The 22,957-nt window shown below is 42.0% G+C and overlaps 2 protein-coding genes across 6 annotated transcripts in view; both read right to left on the reverse strand.

The window, feature by feature from the left end:
* Positions 1–22,957, reverse strand: part of zmiz1a (zinc finger, MIZ-type containing 1a) — a 124,013-nt gene that overhangs the window by 43,693 nt on the left and 57,363 nt on the right. The window contains exon 1 of one of the 5 annotated variants that reach the window (XM_078176325.1): positions 12,533–12,556. The exons of the other annotated variants lie outside the window; for them this stretch is intronic. The gene's annotated coding sequence lies outside the window, so the exon portion shown is untranslated. Of the gene's footprint in view, positions 1–12,532; positions 12,557–22,957 lie in introns of those variants that run through there. 5 annotated transcript variants of the gene reach the window in all.
* rps24 (ribosomal protein S24) overlaps positions 1–22,957 on the reverse strand; it is a 135,056-nt gene that overhangs the window by 2,335 nt on the left and 109,764 nt on the right. The gene's annotated exons all lie outside the window — the stretch shown is intronic.

Below are 22,957 nucleotides of genomic sequence, written 5' to 3' on the forward strand. Positions count from 1 at the left end.
CATAACTATCACTCCTGCTCTCTGGACACAGTGGGGGATCTCCTCCTCCTCCTCGTCTTCAGCTATATGGCCGCAGCTTTTCTTTCTCTCACCACTATGTGCTTTTTTGCTCCTCTTTTCTATAGCCCTCAGACATCATTAGAGCCACCCAGCATGCAACTCCTTTTCCACCACCTTCCATTTTCCTATCATTTTCTTCCTCCCCGTCCCTCATATCTCAACCCTCCTGCCACTCTTCCTCCTTCCCTCCCTCCCTCCTCCCCTCCCTCTCCTTCCTGGGGCCCCCGTGCGGGAGCTGCCATAACAGGAGGTGGAATGGATTCATTTGCTCTAATGTGGTTTGGGCTGCAGCGTGGCACGGCACAGAGCGACACTTTCTCCCAGTGCACAGAGCTTCTCTCCCTCTCTTTCTCTCTCTGTCTGCAGTTCATGTGTTTTCAAACAGGCCAATCAACACCACTCAGCTGTGCTGGCCTCTCTCTCCTCCTCTCCCTCCCACAATCTCTGCTCTCAGTGTGTCTGTAAAAAGCCACCAGCACTCTCCCTCACACACACACACACACACACACACACTATTATCTCTAGTGGCAAACTCCCATAGCCAGACAGTCCTTTTTTTTTGCTCTTATTACCTTTATTTTCTCCGGTCCACTCCATTCTGTCCTCAGCTACCATTTCTTCATATTTTTTTTTTAAACAAACCTACTTCCGCCATCACATCTCTGCCTTTTCGCCTTGTTTCCTTCTTTGCATTATTTTGCTAATCCTCTCCTCCACTAATCTCTCCACCCTCTCCTTTTCCCTCCCAGCAAAGCCAGCTATTGGTCACATCGCTCCCTGCGGCCCTTCTAAAACTCAGCAGCGTCATAACCAGCAGCCTCAATAAAAATCTGAAATGACTTGTCCCAGGGGCGGAAAAAAAATAAACTCTAAATGTTGCTGTTTGTTTATCTTCTGTTTTAATGTGACAACCACATGAGCACCGGGCAGCTATGTGACACCCAACACTGCAATGCAAACAGCTGTGATGTGGGGATATGTGAGCTGCTCTGTTGCTGTCTATAAATATGAAGCTTCAGTTGTGGAGTATTGCAGGTATGCGCCACCAGATACCCCCGGGAGCAGCCGATTATTTCACCACTCAATGTGTGGGATCAAAAAACAGAGCAGCATGTACTAAGTGAGCACAGAGGTGCCCTCTCTCTTTTAGCCAACAGGGATTGGCAACATAACACTTCAATATTACAATATTTGGATCTGAATGTGTTGATAGGGGGAGCATGAGAATATTTATGGGATGATTAGTGCTTTAACAAGGTCCTTACATGCTTATAAACACTCACTCTGCTTACATGAACATGCAAGATTACACACAATACCACATCTAGTGATTGTTTTTATTGATCATTGATTCATCATTTATCTGTAAGATTTCTGGTTTATGTAACATCTTCAAGCTGCTTGTTTTGTCTGACAGTCAAAGCAGCAACTCCCCATATTTATGAATATATTATATATTCTGTTAAATAGTGAGTTCTTGTAGTGAGTAGTAAAGCAATTGTTTGAGTTATGGAGAAGGGGTAGAACCATAAGTGTATGCTTCTCCCAACTCTTTTTTGGGCATGTAAATATTTAATATTGTTTATGTTGTTTTCGAGAATTTTGTATTTTGAGAGTTTGCTTTATCTTTACTTTTCATTTTGGGTTCTTTTTTATATATATTCGAAATAAATAATATAAAATCAAATGAACAATTTCAAACTGCCATTGATTAGAGTTCTGTCATTCAACTTATTTCCCACAGGAGAGTGTGGAGACCAAAAACAGAGCAAAAAAGGAGAGTAGAATATTGGACATTCAACGTGACTAATAAGCGGCTGTTTGCTAACAAGTTCACCATATTAACTCAAAAGGTCATGATACAGCATGTTGCGCTGCCTTAAATGGCCAAAAACTGCAGGTCTGAGCTGCCAAACACTATACACACTTTTGATTTCCGACACGGTCGTATGAACTAGCTCCGTTCAACTATAATCCGAACCTTAGTGCAATATCATATTCTCATGTGCAATACTACTTCTCATTATTATATCATATTCAATGTAACATCGATTATCAGGCACATTCTGCTATTTTCCCACCATTTTAGTTCATTTTTAGTAACTCTTGTACCTAGCTTCCTCCTATTGTTACTCTATTAAGCACTAGTTTTTGATTTTGCTCCTTGAAAACACTTCTTATCTTGTATCTTTAATATTATATTTAAACTGGGCCCAGTGAGTGACCCTGATCCGGGGAACCCACTGGTTGTGAACTGCCACAAAAAAATCCTTCGGGAAAAATAAAGCTCTATTGAACTGAACTGAACTGAACTGAACTGACACTAAAATGTGAATAGAGTAAAACTTTTAACTGAAAAATATCAACCTGAAACTTTGCCAGCCGATGACCCACATTAAGACCATTATGGTTTTGTAGTTTTCTTACATTTTATGTTTAAATATGCAATTGATGCATTATATAATTAAACATGAACTAATTTGTATACGTTTCCAGAATAGAATTCTGAACACTGAATAAAGCCAGGTTTCATTTTGTCAACATGTTAGAGTCAAAGTTTTTACAGAGGAAATGTTGAATATCTCTTTTTGTCAGCTCACATATCAGAAAATACTGTCAACAGGCATAAAAGAAAATCTATTTTTGCCATGTTTTCATGAATAAAATGTTTTATAAATCAGACTATGAATGATATATGAAATAAACACTCTATAAAAACCTTCACAATATAGATAGGAATAAAGCTAGAAAGCTTTATGTATGTAAGTAATATTGAAGTGAAGTTTTCTGGCTCAGAGTATAAGGAAACACTTGTGTTTCATTTTCAACCATAAATAAGTAGATGTTAGGGCAGGGTTGATTTTTTAAAATATGCAAATGATGCTTTATCCTATCAAAAATGCACTTTTTACATACATGTCCAGAAGTGAAATCTGAACGAAAATTTCAGGTGTTCTTTCCACTAGTCTGAAAGACGACATAATGGAAGCAAAATCTCAAAACTGACCAGTGCATGAACAACTATGTTTTCACCTGTAGTGTTTCCCTGTAAAATCTACTTTGTTATAACTGTAACAAAAACCACAGGTGATGCCTTATCACATCCTGAATCATGGTTCAATACTGCTCAGCTTTAGTGTCGGCTGACTTTGCTTTCACTGATTTATATTTGTGTGTGTGGGCCCATACCGGTGCACGCGCCCATGTTTTTGTTTTTATTGTCTCAAGTGCATTAACAGGGTAAGGCCATCTATCTGCGCATGAGATACGAAATCAGGTCATCCACGAGCAGAACGGAGCTTGAGCCTCACATGATGAATGAATGAACTCCTTATTCCATAGAATGTTCCAGTTGCTGAGGACTATAAATACCAGCTGGAGAAGATTGTATGTCCTGGCTGCCACATACAATTTTCCACTGTCACGAAAGGCAAGATTCTATCACTCGTGATGCACAAGGGATGAAGCAAGTGTGCGAGTGTGCGTAAGGCCAATGTGTAGCCTTTATCGCTGCACCAGGCCATCACAGGACAGCCTGAAATACTACTGAGCCCTCTCAGTGAAAGAGTGCATAAATCTTAGAGGCTTTATTAAGTGGAATAACAGCAGTCTACATTTTTGAGAAGAATATATGAGGAGATGACAGTGTGTCTGAGTAGAGGAGAGCAGAGGAGAGGGAAGGAGAGTGATTGACAGTGCAGTCTGACAGGCTTGTGTAAAGCTAACCTTATGGGCCTGACTCCAGCAGAGCTGTTAGCTCACACACCGCCCCCTGTGACTGCTGAATGGGTAAACTGACAAATTCCATGTCCTTCGGTTTCAGCACCGGCAAACTGCTGACCCAAATGCAATTAAACAACATCCACTGGGGTGAGTGTAACACATCGATGTACGGTAGCATATGAATGTGCATGTGATAGCCTACGCGAGGAGAGGGTGATGAAGTGTGTGCAGGAAAGAGAAACAGAGAGACAGGGGCAGAGAGTGAGACTTACAAAGAGTGAGTGTGATTCAATCTGCTCAGTAAGCCATGAAATGGTATTGGTGTCATTAGGGAGAGCAAAAATATATCTGTGCCAGTCTGCCCTCCGCTCCCCTTGTCTTTGACACTGCAAAAGCACAATCCTTACTAAAAAAGCAACCAGCCCAGCCTCTCTGCACTTGGCGGAACAAAACGACCTACAGCGCCGCAGCTCCTGCAGAGTAACCTTTATTTCTGCCTCTGATCTTTTAGGCGACAAATCCAATTAACCATTAAATAAAATAAGCATTTCCAATTAGAAATCAGGCTGAAACACAGACAGTACAGTACAGAACACGCGTTTGTTGAAAGACTCTCAATGAAAAGGTTATTAAAAGTCTGTACAAGGACTGCGTTATGAATGTTTTTTTCCAGTGCAGCGATAAGAAAAAAAATCATTCAGTCCCCACAAAACTGATCAACAGCACACAGCACAAAGAAAATTCAATGAACAAAAGACAGAGTTAGTGCATGATCCATTAACTAACAACTGAAGGAAGCATCTATTGTGTGAAAAATACACAATAAAAACAGACAATTCTTGCGATTAACTGTCAATAAGGCAACTCAAAATGGCCATCAGATCACAAATAGATTTGTTCTCTGGTTTGTTCTGAGATTTGCGAAAAAGCAGAGTGTTTCCTGAACTTTCACAAACGCCTGCATTTAACTTCATTCAACAACGATATAATTCTTTGCTGTTATTCATCCCTGCAACAGTTTTCCTCAATACGATTATGGGATGATGGCATCTGCAGACAATATCCAAACTTAGGCTGGCCAAAAATCTGTTTACCTGTCAAAATAACATGTTCAATTTTAGGATTAAAACTGGTTCAATCAGGTGCATTTAATTGTAACGGATGGTAGGCTTTGGAGGAATTTTCTTTAGCAGGTTTATCATGATACCAGAAATTTCATAATCTCTACCCATACTAGTAAAATTCAATGATTCTCAATACCCAGTTCGATATCAAGGTAAGAAGCAAAGACAAAACAATAAATCCAATGGACTTAAACATACTTCTTTTATTAAAAAGATTTAAATTTAATCAAATTCAACTTTCATTGTTAATTGCCGATTATTCGCCTAAAGGGAGAGTACTACTAACCTATGTGGGCTCACAAAATTTTGCAGTATATTAACATATTTCTCCTCCATTGTTGTTGTTGTTGTTAAGCTCCTGTACATATAAGATATGATGGCTGCTCTTTGGGGTTGGCTATTTGTCCCACTCCTCCTCCACTGTGCCTCAACAGCTGGATGACAATGACAGGTGCATCGTTTTACCTAAAGCTGAACATTTTTCAATTCTTAGGCCGCCAGAAAAAATGACCAAACTTGCAGCCTAAGCGCAGAATAGATGCTCAGTGCCTCGTCATGCTGCTGGAGTTTGTAGCATAGTTTAAATATGCGGCAAAGAATTAACAAAATCACCTGCCCTCAGGAAAATACGCTTTCTTTTCGGCATGTCGAGTCGAGCTGTTGCTGCAGTTGCACTTGTCTGCGTCTTCCCTTTATTGTTTTTCCAAGCTGTTAGGCGATCTTCTTCTTCCTTTGGCATTTAAAGTCAGACAAGAACACTTGTAGGCGTGTATGCTCCCCTGTCAGGTCTGGATGAATTTAATCCTACTGTACCTACGATACTAGAGAAAAATGAGTGTGCTCCCTTTTTCAGAATTTTGCATAAACTTGGTACCAAAGAATCAGTTCTCATGACATCCCTGCTCTTTATACGACACCAAGCCTGTGTTTCTGTCATCCAAAAAGGAGAGTATACGACTAAGATACTCAGGTTTCTCTCTAAAAAGAAGAAAATAAGTTGCAGAATCTTCAGTGAATTTTCCACCACCTTGCCTATAGAGCGCCCTCTTGGTACAGATTAAGGACAGCGTTCAAGGACGCCAGAACAAAACCGATGTTTGCACACCAGGTCCTCTGACAGGAGAACAGTCTGTGTAACCAACAGCGATGCAACAAATACAAACAAAATCATGTTTTCAAGCTTTGCACACACGAGTAAAATCCTTTGATGGTGGATTTATTTTTTATTTTTTTACTGAAACAGCTAAGTAACCTTTGAGACAGCGAGACCTTCCTACACGTGTAGAGGGGAGAACGACGCGCTCATTCATCTTGCTCCATGTGTGTGTTTGTTCACCACTGTGTGTCAGAGTGAGGGTATGAGTAGCGAAGAACACAAAACATCTGCTTGCTGTGAAAATGAAGCAGCCTAATGGGGTACACAGAGCACCAGTTTCATTCGCTGAAGGGACAATCCACACAGGTACTATTTGGCACAGTGAGCGCAAAAACCAGCGTTGAAAGGCTAATGTGCCTCACTGCAGCTCTCACAAAACACTCTTTTAGTGCTACAAAGCACTCCACTAGTGTGTGTGTGTTTATTTGTGATCTCAAGCATCGTTATACAAAGTCCACCCTATCAGCTTATCTTCACACATGCATGTGTGTAAAACATGTTGAAATGATGTTTGACACAGCAGGCAGGTGGAGAAAAACACATCTTCAAGCCTCAAAAGCCTTTAATGTGTGTGTTTGTGAACTGATATGCTTTCTGTCTAAAATGTTATTCTACTGCAGCTCTGCTTGAAGATTCGAGGTATGTAGAAGGGAGTGCAGGAAGACGAGACAGACATATAGATGGGAAGAGAGAGGGGGAGAGAAAAACACTCATACAACATATTACATGTAGTGGGAGGCAGGGAGAGACGTGCACGGAGAGATAGGGGGGGAAATGGTTGCAGAGCAGGAGAGAGAGATGGCGAGAGGTCATCCCTGGGTAATTTGTTTTGGTCCTCTCAGAGCGCAGACACACAGGGAGCAGGTAAACCAATTACAGTGTGACATGAATCACTAAGACCTACAGGCAGCCACGAAGCTGGCCGGCCAGCCAGCAAGGCAGGGCAGCCAAACAGCCGACAGAGTGCACGCCATGTCTTTCCCTAAGTGCAGGTCAATCACGAGGCACCGCCATCGCTCCTCCCTTGACCATGATTGCACATCTGGAAGGAACCGATGAGAGACAAAAACAAACACAATTTCCCCACAGCGTCAGCAGCGCTGAGAGATCCTGTGAAGCTCTGACGGCTTTTTAACGTCTTCAATAGATCCACTTCAGAGCGGCTGCTGGAAACATTGTAATTGACCCCGACATGAAAACTGAATATGGAATGCAAATTTACACAAGCTGGGACTCCTGTCACGGCTTCATCTGTGACACATCAATCTCATCTGACAACGTGTGTTTCGGTTCATCAGTTGCATCCTGTTTTCACAACACAAACAATAATAATGATGCAGCTCTTTTGAAGAGGTGCGAGGTTGGATGTCAGATCCTGGTGGATGTCGGAGCCAAGCCAAATACTCCAGGGGTGGATTGTAAGTATTTACAAGACAAAGACTTAAGTAATTACTTTAATGTCCTTAATCGCCCGACGGCTGTCAAAACGATGTCGTGTCAGGCCTCAGTCACATCAACGCCACTGGCGATATGACTGAGAAGCAGGCAACAACTTGTAAATAAACAATCATCTAGGTCCTTTTCTGCGTGGCCCTAATCCTCGAGCTGATGCTAAACTGACAGCAGCGTCACAGAAATCCGCGAGAGAGAATGAAGTTGACAAGGAGAGGGGATTGGACTGGATTAGATATCGCCTTGGCACTTGGTTTTATTTGATGTGGCCTTGGTGCACGTTGTAGATTCAGGAGGGGTAAATATTTGATGAAGGGCATTATGGTGTTGGGCTTGCTGCTGCCAGGGGCTGTTCTGAGGGAGCAACTAATAAAGACAGCAGTAGGCAGGTTGTCGATCACCGCCGGGGCGCTGGCTGAGCACAAGTGGCTGGAGAGCAGAGTGTCGCCCCCTCAACGTGTTTACCAAAGCACCAGGTCTTCTAATGTTAGCTCAGCGGGCAAAGATAGCTCTTCCCTTGACTGTAAATCAGTATGCACTCTCATGCATTTATATACACACAAATGGAGAGCACCAGTGGGGCTGCAGCGAGACACAGTTGGAAGAGATTTCCTAAGATGTTAAATCTACCATGTTGCTGCCCCTTGAAATTAATAAGGGCCTCTGAACTGCTCTCTGAGAGCCACTAACTGGCCATTTGCACTGTCTGGCTCCACTGGAAAAGGCACTCCTTGCTTCCTCTCACGAACCCTTCTCCCGTTTTTTTCTCCGTCTTCTCTTCATCACACCCGCTGCTCTCTTTCCCCTCTGTCTCTTTCACCCCACAATTTCCTATCTTTCTATCCTCCATCTCTATTGTCTTCCTTCCATCTCCACCCTCTTCATCTCAGTCCCCTCTCCTCTCTTTCCACCCCCCCTCCTCTCTCTCTCCTGACTCCTTGTTCCCTCCCTCCCACCTCCTCCTCCTCTTTTCTCTCTCTCTCTCCATTCCTCTGGCCCTAAAACCAGCCCCTCGGCCGCCCGCTTGCGCTCACTCAGATGGCTGTTACCATGACAACCCTGTTCTTTCAGCTCTTGCAAAATAATGAAGACAATGTGTTTTCCATTTAGATGAGTTTTCTGGCGCAGCGGGGAGATATGGAGTGTCCATCTTGCCTCCTCTTTCACTGCGGAGGAAATGTAATAAAAAAAGGGGTTTCTAACCTCTCTCTCTCTGACACTCCTTCGCTCTCCCTCTCAACCCACTTAGGCACACACACACGCTAACACACAAGTTAGGGTGCTGTGTTAGCCAGCTGGGTGGTAAAGTGAGCTCAGTGTTTTTACCACAGCAAAGAGAATAGCAGCAAAGGGTAACGTCTGGCTGGTGTTGCAACAAAGCACATCATCTGCAGTGTTTGTTTTGTCTGCAGTGTCATCGTCGATGTAAAAAACATAAAAAACTGATTGACAGGTTGAGATGGGACTTTGCTGATTAGAAGAAACTGCAATGAATCCACAGTGGCCAACTTGTCTGTGATAGATTACAGAGCCCCGCACCCCTGTTGTCAAATCTGAGCTCTGACAATGACAAACTGTGAACATTTCAAGTCTTATTTGGGGTTTTTGGGACTTATCGATGATATTTTCACAGCATAATGCTCCGGTGCGGTAATAAATGCCATGACAACTAAAATTGATGGAAAGGGCTTGCTTGCTTTCTCTCGCCGGTGTGGATTTATTAACTTGCACAGCACACAAGGGGAACTGCAAATCCAACCACTTGTTAAGGACTGGAAAGTAACATTTACGCTGCTCTGAGAGGTAATTCAGTCGCAGCATTCAGGTATTTTCACCCAGGGGTTCAATGTAAACAAGCAAATCCAGATATTTTTTTATTGCTTTATTTCTAATGACAGCAGTGAAAGGCTTTGGCTGTGAAAGAAAAAGTAGACTTTGAGTAAGTCTTGAAAATTGGTCTATGTGTCTGAAGTTTAAAGGGTAACTTAAGTATTTTTCAACTTGGCCCATATTTTCCCATGTTTTTGTGTCTAAGTGGCTAATGCGAATACATTTTTTAAAGAATTGGTCCAGTATTGCAGCTGCAAAACAGGCTGCAATTTAACCACTTGGGGCATTTGTACACCATCAATTTATGTCCACTAAAAGTGCTGTTTTTTTGCCACTGACAGGCTCGCATTGCTATAGAAGTGTCTGACATTATTATCCCTACAGAGATAAACCATTTCATTAAAGAGTAAGGTCCTTTTTGTTTCAACAGAAACGGTCTCAAAAACATCATCACTACCCACCAAACTCCATTTAAAAAAACAGTAATCTTACCATCAGTAAATGCACTTCATTAAAAGTGAACAGAAATCAGATCAGATATCTAACTTTCAAAAGCCGTCTTGGTTTGTCTTTCCACTGTTCCAACAATCACCAACTCTCCTTTGGTTGATATAACCCCTTAACTCACCCAGCTAGATGTGAAAATATACTGGCTCTATACACACTAAAATGACTGTTTATTTGAATGGAGTCTGGTGGGTTTGGTGATGGCGATTTTGGGGCTGTTGCTGGTTAAACAAAAAGAATCTCATTCTTTATCTTGGCTGAATCCATAATGTTGTTAGACACTTAGAATAACAATTGAGCCTGTCAGGTAGCAAAATGAAAGCCTGTTTAGTGCAGGTAAATTGACGAGTACAAATGCCCCCAGTGGTTAGATTCAAGATTGTCTCGCAGCTGCTGGCTGCAGCGGTCTTGCTCAATACTGGACCAATTTCAAAAAATCTACCTATCAGTCATTTAAACACAAAAACATGGGAAACCTGGGTCCACGTTGAAAAATACAGAACCCTTTAAAGGTGAAATACTTGGAGAGTTTTGGTGCCTACTTGTTTGTGCTCATAAACACAGTTAAGACTTTGCTAATCTTTAAAAATAACATGCCAACAGTTAAACGTCAAGGCAGCTGATCTTCATAGGTCAGGACTTAGTTTTCTGGATCGCACACTCAGGCACACTGCAGACCTCTTTGAGAAAATATATAACCCTCTGCCCTCGAGAAAGAGAGGACACACATATGAGAGAAATAGAGAGAGGGAGCAGTATAATATGTGTATGTCTGCGTGTTTACAGTGGAAATAGTGAGTCTGGGACATTTTCTTTGGGTCTCTTTTCCAGTGTTTATGGAGAGCGGTGAGGAACAACACTTCCTGAGAGGAAAGCCAGCTTTCCGAGCCCAAACCCTCTTCCAAGCCCCGCAGACGGGGAACGCTCTGTCTCCAATTTATGTTTTCCACCCAGTGCCGCGTAAACACGAATGTAGAAAAACTGGTGTGCATGTGCATGGGTGTGTTTCAGATACTGTGCACACGCAAAACAAAGGCAGGCAGGCGGACTAATCTCGGACAAATGAGCCAAAACATCTCAGAGCACAGTGATAGCCCTGTGTTTACCAGCTGTAATAGACCTTTCTCATGAAGAAGCTGCTACAAGAATATGATATAAAGAGGGTCAAGCTTCATCTAAAACCCACTCCACTGACCTCCTCCTACTCCTCTCTCAAGTTTTCTCTCCCCGGCCTGTCAACAGCAGTGACAGAGGGATTTAAAAGGAAAGCTGGGAGGAGAATCTCTCCTACTCTCTTCCTGCTGTCTCTCTCCCTGCCTGCCGCCCTCCGCTCATTCTTAATTACATCCAGATCAGACTATTAATGAAGTCAGTCTGCTTTTAACAACACCTACAGGGAGTGAAGGAGGGCTTTCCTCAGCCACTGAACATATCAAATCAAATCTGGCTCCCGGCCTTGACAGGTTTCGTGGCCAAGTAGAATGACACGTTAACGCAAAGAAAAGATTATGATTACTTTCATTGTTGATTCTTTTTTGGGTTAAAACAATATTTCACCTATTTAGCATTGTTAAACTCATGATGGGCCATTTTTGGGGGGAAAAAAAGGCTCAAAAATTGATTCAACAGAACCAGAGATATCAGATTATAATACATTCTTCTCCCTTAAAAGCTGGCGCCTACATTACCCAAAATGCAGATCATATGCCAACAATTTATACAGGATTTATACTTCTGTGTTGAATCTGCGGCGTAGGCTCTGCGCAACGTAGAGCCTGCGACGTACACCACAGCATAGGGTATGGCACAGGCTGACATGCACCTCCCCAGAAGTGTAACTACACGTTGCGGCGATGCACACCTCTTGTCTATTTTTGTAAGCTGAAACCATTTCCCTCAGTGGAAACGAAGCTTTTATTTACTTTAATTTCGCGGATAAGAAAAACTAAATTGTGAAGACAATAAAGCCTCCGCAAAAGTCTTGTGTGTAATTTATCCAGGCTTCATAGTAGAGGAATGCTCCACTCGTCGCTGGGCTAATGTATACAATGTAAAATGCCATAGGTTTGTGCTAATAACGTTAGCATGTTATATTTGTTTGGAAAACGTGTTTAGTATAAGACAGTTGTTTTGTTGGTGAACCTTGGGAGTTGTAATGGAGCTGAATTTTGTAATGTTACCTTTGTTAAATGTTGCTGTTGTCCCTGGGTTCATATGAGTAGAGGAAAAGTCCGCTAGCCGTTAAGCTAATTTATACAATGTAAAATGCCATAGGCTTGTGCTAATAACTTGTGTCCAGCAAAAGACAAGTGCTTTGTATGTGAATGCTGCGAGTTATATTGAAGCTGATTTGTGTACTTGTGTTTGAAATTGTCTCTATTAAGCCATGTTTAATGTGTGTTTTGAATCAACTAAACTTTACAGCACTTAACAGAAACCCCGCTGCTGACTAGTGGTTTGGAGGTATAACTGCAGAGTGACACAGACACACCACCGCACAAGTATAAATGCTCACAACGGCACAGGCCATGTGTGTAGGCTACGAAATAGGCTCTGCATAGAGCTGAGGCACAAGTATAAACCCCTCTCAAGTCAGAGATTCACATATTATGCTAGTAGCAGTAGCTTTAAGCTGCTAGCTTCAAGCAGAGATAAGGTCTTGGAGGTCTTGAAAGCTCACCTCTGTCTGACTCCACGATGCCAGATTTTGTTTGTTTTCATTTTTGCAGTCTTTAGCCCCAAAAGTCGCTGCCTCAAGTGACATAACTTGTGTATCAGATTCCACAAACTCTCTCTGGAGCACTTATGCAGACCTGTAAACAGACGTTGCTATGTTACAACATCACGAAAAATGGTGAAAAAGCAAATTCTTTCAGAAGCTGGAACGAGTGAATGGTTGACATCTTTGCTTCACAAATTACTTGGTAACACTTTATTTGGATAGTCCGCCTAACCATAGTTAGTAGAATATTTGTAACATTTCAGCAGCTTAATACTTAAGATTCAACTGTCTGACTTTGCTGACTTTAACTGCTCACTGAACCCAAACAGTATGGGTTGAGTGAACAGTTCAAGGTCAACTATATTATTCTGTGAATTAGTGGTAAATTGTCACATATATTCTACAGATAAACATCTGTGGACAAGGTTAAACAGTTTAATTGTTGAATGTCAGCTAATAAGCTGTTGTAATGTTACAAACATTAGGTGGTCTTTCCAAATCAAGTGTTACCAATTACTTTTATGATTAATTGATAACCAAAATCCCTGCTTGAATTGTGTCTCTTGGCTGATCAATTAATAGCCCAATCATCTCAGCACTAAAGCTTCAGTGCTCTGCGGAACAAGCTGAGCAGATTCCTGAGCTGTTTGTGTGAAGGTGTTGGGGCTGGGTGTATCATCCATCAGCTCTCGGCTGTTTGAAGTGCAGTGAGGTGGTGACAACTCACCATGTGTGCTGGTGTATACGTTTAAACAAACCTAATCATCAGCTACAGAAACACCATCACATTGCCGTCTCTTTTTACGTTGTTTACTCGCCTACTGCGAAGTAAAACTACCCACGTTTGATCCTCAGAGGGTACACCGCCAACGATGCACATACAAACACGTTTTACAAATACAAGGTGGGGGTTGTACATTATATAGTTCCATATGTGTACAGTGACGGCAGGCTTTTGATGAGCAGGTTGGCCGTATGGGGGCTTTAAAGTGCTCCAGTGATGCTTCCCACACGCATTCATTTTTGATGTACAGCATGTGGCGGGAAACAGCCTCTGTGCTCCAGGCGCTCTGATCTTCTCAAGACACTCCTGTCAAAAAGCATGATGGCACAATGTGGACTGTAACAGTCTCATCTATGTGTTTACACATGTGTGTGTGTGTGCCACGAGGTGCGTGTTTTTGTCTGTGTGTGTACTGCCTCTCTCTGTAATACCATTGTCCGCTGCCACCTGCAGAGCACAGCAGCATTAGGGACCCCCCCCCCTTGCGCACACACAAAAATCCCAACAGATCAAAACACTGCACTCCATCAAATCCAGTGAAAAGCCTGTTTACTGATGATCTGGTGTGAAGACAACAGGCGGTGAGAGTGGGAGATGAAGAGAGGGGGGAGAGGGAGAGAAAGAGGGAGGTGAGGGGTGAGAGTGGATGGGGGAGTGAGGCAATCGGGGAGTGGCCAACTGCAGGGGCTTTTATTATCAACCATTGTAAAGGAGCTAGGTGGGATAATTGGTCTCCTAAGCTCAATGCGCAGCATGCATTTTTAATGAGCTCACACTGTTGCTCATTTAATATATAGGCAAGAGATTGCAGATGAGGAAGAAACACTGCGAAACACTGATGTTTATAGTGAGTTGTGGGCTGAGGGAGAGATAGAAATGTTTAATTTGGCTTCTGATGCTAATGTTGTTAGTAGTTTGCTGCATAATTACTGTATAAATGTCTTATGCCAGAAAGACTTGTTCTGAATCAATTGTACAAACTGAGAGTAATAGACTGTACTGTATGTGCAGACTTGTGTGCATGAGTGTGCTTTCAAAGCTAAAACGTGTTTGGTCATTTAACCACACAGATACACACTGTGTGTGTTGTAACATGATTTACTGTGTTTACTGTTCGGCAATCATTCAAATGTCAACTTTCTGTTGTGCAAACGAATGATTAAGAGAAAGTCGCAATTAAAAACTAACAAAATCTGATTATTGTTGTGAGGTTTTGTTTTGCACATGAGTGTGGACTCAAATAATGCATGACAGGCAAACACAGCTAATTGCTTTGAACATCAGTGTGATTATTTCACAGATGATGTTCATGATACATTTGCCCTGATAAACTGTGTACCAAGCAGAAAATGATCCTTATTAACATTATGCTGGTTTCCTACAGTTTCAGGCAAGTTGAGACTTTTAATGGCACTCAGAATTAAGTTAAGACCAATTTTACCATGACCAAAAAAAATCATGAACCGACATGAATTACTTAGGGTTTGTGACCGTTTTGCCTTAATGGCTACTGTAACATTAAACATGAGTATTTAAGGAAATACCAGTCATTTGTCGGTGAGTTTTCTAGGTGGGTTTGTCACTCAAGCATATGGGATTTTACTGCTTTGATTCCCATCGTGCTGAATTTGGAAATACTTTGTGCACAAAATACACCATGCCTCGTATTCGTTGCCTTGTATTGGTTTCAGAGATGCTGCGAAATCTTGTCCAGGATACCATGACATCCTGTCTTAGCATTTTTAAGTTTCATTAAGATATTTTAATACCAATTAAGGCCTTGTTTTTAGATTAATTACTTCAATTCCTTTAAAGAACTTTTTAAGAATCCATGGGAGCCTTGGTATGACAGGATACGATACGATACGATACGATACGGTACGATATTGTCCCGTAGGGAAATTTGTCTTGGACTCAGGAGCTGCACAAGTATTGCTGCCTTACAATAATAGCCCAGAAGAAATGAAAAGCATACACCATAATAGAAAAACATAAAAACACATACTACACATATTGGTATTGCACATCAGCCATTTAAACAATATTGACATTAGGGCTGCAATTTCATTATCTATTAATCTGCTGATTGTTTTCTCCACTGGTACATGAATCCCTCAGTCTATAAAATGTTAGCAAACACTGGAAAATTTCCGTCACAAGTTCCCAGAGCACGAGGTGATGTCTTCAAATAGCTTCTTTTCACCATTTCCCAAGCCAGTGACCACAGACTGTATCAGATTATTTAAAAAACGTAAATAAAAACATATTACATTATCTTATTTTAAGGGGAACAGAGAGGGAGGATTAGCCACATGGACTTAAGAGGGTGACTGAATCTCACCAGCAGCTAGTAAATTTCCTAACTGACACACGGAGAAACAGGATCCACACACTCCTATCCAAATTCGCTGCCTGTAAGCCGGCGACTCAGAAAGGCCAACCTTTCTCAGCCAGTTGCTGTGGGGAAGTACAGTTAGCGAATAAAACACACACCAGCTCCAGCCAAGACTTCTGACCTGTCAAAGCACCTCGTAATGTTCTTACTGACCTCAAAGTAACAAAAAGAGCAACCCCTCGCATTACAGCGGTCTCAGACGGGCATTAGAGGGCTGCACCGAACAGGAAGTTAAGAGGCTGGTGGCAGGGAGCACAAGCACCCGAGTTTAAGTGAATTAAGAAAACTAAGTCGTGTTAGCCCCGGCATGAGTCCATCTCTCCTTGTTGGAGGGCATAGTGCCTGGGCTGCCACCTCGTAATAGCATTAAACACCTCCCAAAGTGATGTTTGGGAACGAGTACACCACAACCAAAAAGGCCGTGAAAGAGCCGCTTACAATGGAGGACTGCACTTGGACTTAGAACAAAAAAAATGGTTAGGAAGAAGGGGGGGAATTAAAGAGGGGTGGCAGGAGGGATAAAGAGAGGACAGGAGGCAGAGAAGAGAGGTGGCAGGTGGAGGGAGGTTGATTAATGGCAGGTCTTTTTTGCCTCTGTGTCTCTCTCCCCCCTCCTCCACTACAGTACTTCCTTCAGGGACCCCACAGACCTCCTCCAGCATCCTGCTCCGAAGCCCTCCGTGAGATCTCCAGTCTGGCTCCATCCATCAACCCCACTCCCATCCTGAGAGCATGAAGTAGCCAGCCACAACAGAGGACCCCACTCCCCTCTGTAGTAACCCTAACCCAGCCTGTTAACACAGCTCCTGTCTGCTCCCTCTGTCTTCTCTACACCAGGGCTGCAGCTAACAATTATTTCCACAGCTGACAAATAGTTTTGTCCCTGCTTACAAGTATGCAGTCCCACTTGAACAACCCTGTCCCTTAGAAATCATGTTTGTATGTTACTAAACTGCTTTCTAAAGTACGTTGTGTGTAATTGCTGCCTGGATTATGGTCAGAGACGTTTCTTTCAGGCAAGGCAAGGAGGTGGTTGGGATGACGGTGGGCGTACAAAGTGCAACACCTTGACACCAGAGCCTCAGGTTCAAGATCAGACCCATGTCCTAGGCTTAGGCAACAAAAACACTTTGCTGAAGGTAAGGGAAATATCATGATTTCAGTTAAAAAAAATAATGCTGTGGTCACTGCGAGTGAATACTGTGCTGCAAAGTTGCCTATTTTTGGTGGACAACAGCCAAAATACATATTCTGCTGACATAACAGTTTTTCTGACTTTCCAGATACATTAATTAGCAAAATTCCTAATTATGTTAATAGAAAACATCATTTGTTTGGCATTACGTTCCCCTTAAAACATATTTGCTGCTTCAAATTAGTTGTACACATTTCTAGGCGACAGGACTGCCTTGAAAAACCCTTGTTTTGTCCAAAGGCAATGTCAAAATCAAAAAGAATTTCATTTTCAATGATAAAAAAATTGAAAATACTAATAAATTTTGATACTTCTTGATACAAAAACGCTTAACCTCCATGACGTAGATTGCTTTCTAACGAGCAACCATATAAAAATTTTGCAACTATAATAAATAAGTGGCAACTGTCAAAACTTTGATTAGAATTAGGGTTGCACAATATGCAAAGAAAGTCATCGTAGAATTATTCTGACAGATAGTGCATTTGTGATTTGAGTCGTGAGTGGGAAAAAATATATAAAAAATTAAACAAATAAAAATGATGATGTGATTTTTGATTTATAAAAGGTATGCTGTCACACAATTTACCTTCATTTACAAACAGCAGCTCTTGTGATGTGGATGTTGCAGTGTGGATTGTGCAGCTTCATTTTGTATCACAAACTTGAATGAGAAAATAATAAATAAAGACGAGATGACAAACTATTAATCCTTCCACAAAACTGTTGAAGAATGACTTCCTGTCAATCAAACAATCCATTCATCGACCAATCCTTTCAACACTAAACTCCACCATTCAGACTTTATTTATACACTTTAGAAAGTCAACTTGCAGAGTTTCTAAGAACGACTGCATGGCACATCTTTAAAGCAGCTCAAACAAATGGCTGAAGTGTTTCCTGTCGCCACAGTAGAGGTGGACTGGACCTATGTGCTCTGTACATGTGTCTGTACACATTTCTGTTTATACTCCACTCTGTCAGGGTGGTTAAACAGGGTACGTAGTCATCAGGCCATGGCCGTTCTCTTTGATGCGAGTACAAAAGCTGCCAAGCGGATGTGAGCTAGCCCCCCCCCCACCCGCCCGCCACCACCACCACCACCACCACCAAACACCCCCGCCCCCTGCCCAGCGGCCAATCCTCTCCTCTGACTGAGCAACACACACAAACAGAGACGCAGAGAGCTGAGCATAAGCATCTGGATAACACAAATGAATTCTATTTTCTGACGGCAGACAGACGGACCTGCCGGACGGCCGCCGCTAATCTGCCACCTCCCCTCCTCCTCCCAGCACCACCTATAATCCCTGACAGAGAGACATACAGTGAAAAAGAAAGAGTTTAGGACAGTGAGAGGGACGCTTGCATAACAGTTAAAATAGGCTTGATGGTATCCCTCGTGCCTGAGATGAAATGGACTACCCACTGGCTAAATAAACACTTGTTGGCCACTTTGCTAATGCCGCTCAACACAATGGAAGACGGATGATGTTTCACTCACGCTCTCGGCTGCCTTGTTTGATTTGCTGGCACAGCTGAGTGTATATAGTAGAAGAAATAATAAACTTTGCAGTCCAATGAAAGCCGCAGCAGCGTAGGTCTCACTCAAGTCTCGTTCGGTGACAGAAGACTCAGCTGCGAATGAGAAAACACGCAGCGAGAGCCATATTTCATCCAATTAAGTGTAACGGACTTGTAATTTAGCTCAATCTCCTGTGGGTTTGTATGTGACCCTGCCACAGTGGTGCACGGGGAGTGGACATAAAGATGAGGTGTATGAGTGTGTGTGTCTTGTGTGCTACAATATGTGCTTTGTATTCACTGCAGATAACAGGAGGCCGTTGGAGGAGAGAAAACAGCAGCCATTGATTTTGTGTGCTGGGCAGGCGTTTCTCCATTCCAGAGTCTGGTCGATACACACACCGAGAGCAGGGAGCAGCAGTGGGGTGAGGGGGTTATACACCACTCTGGACACTGCATACACACACACACACATATAGGTGCAGTCAGCGGCAAGTGGACACAATACCTGTCAGGTAATCACGGTTATCTTATTACCTGCCGGCACATTCACGAACACATACACACACGATCAGAGGCGAATACCTCGACTTTCCAAATAGGCCTGAATGAAGGCGAAATGAACAAATGGACTCAATAAGGCAATTTCTTCACTGTGAGTGGGGCAGGGGAGGGAAGGAAGGGGGGGGGGGCATGTTTCAGCATTAAATCCTTTATCAAGTAGCCGGCAAATCAAACATTGATTTCCATGAACCACTGTGCCGAGGGCAATAAGGATCTCCCTCATCAACAAAGGCAGCGCTGGCCACACACACACAACAATGAGTACACAAACAGTCCGACAGTAGGCACTAAATGAACTTTATGTTGAATGGTAATTGCAGCAAATCTTAATAGGAAAAACATTTGCGAGGCTGTTCTGTTTGTGGTTGGTCTGGTTTGGAGCTGGAGGGGAACAACGGTCAGCGATGATCAAAGATGCACCACCTCAGCTGGACGTGCGACCATTAGAGGGGCACGCTGACAAATATGACAGTTCAACTGGTGTTTCTGTTTAATGAGACGCATGAAAGAAATAACACTGCTTTAACTAGAACAGCTTCAGCTGAGTTTCTATACTGGTGACCTCTGATTGTTCTAATTAGCGGGCCTAACAGTTTATAAAATCAAATGTGTGGTCATCCAAAGAGTAAAAAAAATTTAAATAAAAACTTTTTAGCTGCACTAACTTGTTGTAAAGTGTTAGTTATTTGTTGAGACACCTGTTCATGAGTAAGTGCATATTATTAGCATAATTGACACCCTAACATTTTTATAAATCTACCTTTTCTGCTCCATTTGTGGGAAAATTTAATTCACAAAAATGTCAGCCTGAGAGTAAACTAAAATAATCACACTGCACTACCAGTGTTTGAAGTCCTGCTGCGAAAAATCAGCAAAGAGGCTTCAGAGTACACCACACAATTTGAAAATATTACTGCACCTGTCAAAAAAAAAAAAAGTTGTTGCAGAACCATGGCAGAAATATAAAAAGAATGATTTGGCATGAAGTTAGACGTGAGAAACATCCATGACCTCGATGTGAGGACATCATGGGGAAGTGACATATACACAGTCAACACAATACATCCATTAAAGGTGATGTTACACTGTCAGGGGCAAAAGAGCAAACTCCCCTGGACAGATTTGCATACAGACCCTGAGGCAGCATGTGAGAGTGTGATCATTTTCCTACCAACTGCCGAATTGTACAAATTGCCCTGCCAATATAAGCCAATAAAATCTTGGACAAACAGAAAACAAAGTTGTTGAACCACTCAATAAATATTAGGGGTCGGGGAAAGAAACAATACATCATGGTATCACTATATTTTTGTGTGGCAATATCAAATATATATATTTAAATATAAGTTTTCCTTTGGGGACATAATTTACAGTTGAAAAAAGGTAATAAATCGCAATATATTTTATCGCAATATTAAGCATATCGCAACATATTTAAAATCGCAATAATATCGTATCGTGAGTCAAGTAGCGAAAATAAAGTTTATATCATCAGCTTTTATTTAGGTTTCATTTCATTTAAAGCCGTCTTCTTCTTCCCTGCCTCTGTTGAGGGTTTACTACGTTTCTTGGCTCATTACTGCCACCTGTAGATCACTGCAATAGTGTAAAAAATCAGCAGAAATGTTTATCAAATCGCCTGCATGCATATGCGACAAACAAAGCAGTATGTAAAAACACTGCTCCACAGCACTACTACTGGTTGAAAACTCCACAGGGTGCCTTTAAAAACAAATCTGTTTGTATAAGTGGTTCCTGCATGAGTCCCCTGTCTCTTGTACTATGAAAAAAATATTACTAATCCTTCTGTCAGACCCGGAGATATAAAAGCATCAATAATCAGTTTACACAACGTCCAAAAACCTGCTTAGATGTAAGAGCATCAAGCTGAAAAAAAGTCACAACCTGATTAAAACTCCACTGAGCACACTAGGTCATTCTCAAACCAGCCCGCTCCCATGAAATTAAACTGTTGTGACATTTTAAGCTGTTAGCTGAGAGTCAGTCAGAGACAGAGGATGACGAACAGGCACACACAGAGGAACACAGAAACATACGCATGTAAAAGATACACGCACAGGGAAGCAAAATGGAAAAACAGGCTCAGGAAATTGGCCAGTTCCTGTATAAGAGAGGTAGAGAAGGGACAGAAGAGGAGGAGGAGGAGGAGGGTCGAATGGAAGAAAACAAGAGGGAGAGAACGACGGACAGAGAAAGACAGACAGTGTGGCTTATGTAACTTTAGTGTCACTGCTATTTAGTTTCTCAGACACAGCGACATGTCAGATTGTCAAGAGTTTCCACTAATTATTAAAGCCTCAGAGTCTCCTGAGGAAACGGTCACATGTTTAAATGAGTTTTTGCGAAGACTGTCAGGATGTGGAGGCATGAACTTCATGTACAAGTTTTTATATTTTCACTTACACAGGCACACATTTATCACACGTTTGGTAATTTGTGAGACATTTATTGACATGAAACAATCAAAATCAAACTGATGCATTAGTGTGAATGCTCAAAAAAGTGCTCAAAATAGTTGAAAATACGCGTCTCTGGTTCCAGCTCTGTACAAGTGGCAGCCAGCAACAGTTGCCTTTCTCTTGGCTTTTTCTCTCGGGATAAATTAAGTTCTATCTTATCTTATCTTATCTTTATGGCCTTGCCTCAGAAATGATATGGTATTCAGGGCAAAGGAGACCAGCTCCATTCATAGCCCTCTGTATCAAAAACTCAAAGACAAAAATAAAAGAGAAAAGTGTTTGTGCAAAATTTCATTCAGAAAAAAAACAAGGGCAAAGCCACTAAAAGTTTGATGACTACTAAAATGTTGTAGTCCTCCTCTTCTTTTACTACCAACCTTTTGAGTATATACAAATAAAGGTGAAGATAACTTGCCAAAGTTTTACTGGGATATCAGACTGAATGGGAATATTCAAGGAAACATTATGAATGAATGTAAGAATGAATAAGTGACCTAGAAGGGCACTTGGAGAACACAGAAAGCTACCAAGGTCAAATCCCTTATCTTGCAATTTAAAAAAAAATGGGGAAAAAAACATAATGGGGATCCACTCCAAAGTTTAATGGTAGTTTTTCCATCATTGTGCTAACAAACAAACAAACAAGCAAAAACAAAAATACAACGTCCTTGGCGATGGTAATGAATGAATGGGTATGTGTGTTTGCAGTGTGATTATTCAGAGTTGTAACAGCTACTAGATATTTGGGCTGCCCCCTAATAGTCGACTAAACGTTAAGTCGACCAGAAAGGTCATTAGTCGGCAAGATTTCATTGGTCGCTTAGTCGCAGAACAAACGTGAAACTCTATTAGGAGCTGTGCCTTGTCAAAACAAATCAAAACCTATATGACTGGACCATGTGGGAATTTAATTTGAGAGGACAGACACAGGAAGTGGCCTCGCCCAGCAGTCAGACAGGAGTCAGGTTACAAACCAATCATAACAACAGATATCTTTCCCTTCTTCTGTAAATATTCAGTCTGATAAATACAGAAAAGTTGATCATGTTAGTGCAGGGCTACCCAGAGCTTTACATCTGTCCCACAGACGATAGGCCTACATACTCATAAACAGCGCCTGGAAGAAGATCAGCTCTGCACTCTGGATTTTAGGTAAAAAGGCTATATGATGCTTGTTAGGTTGCTTAGCAACATCAGTAGCCCCTAGCGCCCAACCTTGCATGTTCCATATTCCAGGCGCTTAAAGACGCGGCAGTTGTATGGCCCCTAATTTCCAGGGCTGGTACCTGCGGTTATTCCACAGGCTAGTTGATAACATGTCGAGCAGGAAATCCAAAGTGTGGGATCATTTTGAGAAGGTGAAGGACAAACCCAAGGTGATATGTAAACTCATCTTCATTGGTCGACTACAAACATGACGTATCATCTGAAACATGTTAGT

This window comes from Epinephelus lanceolatus, chromosome 17, assembly GCF_041903045.1.
Source record: "Epinephelus lanceolatus isolate andai-2023 chromosome 17, ASM4190304v1, whole genome shotgun sequence".
In the NCBI taxonomy this organism is placed as follows: Eukaryota; Metazoa; Chordata; class Actinopteri; order Perciformes; family Serranidae; genus Epinephelus; species Epinephelus lanceolatus.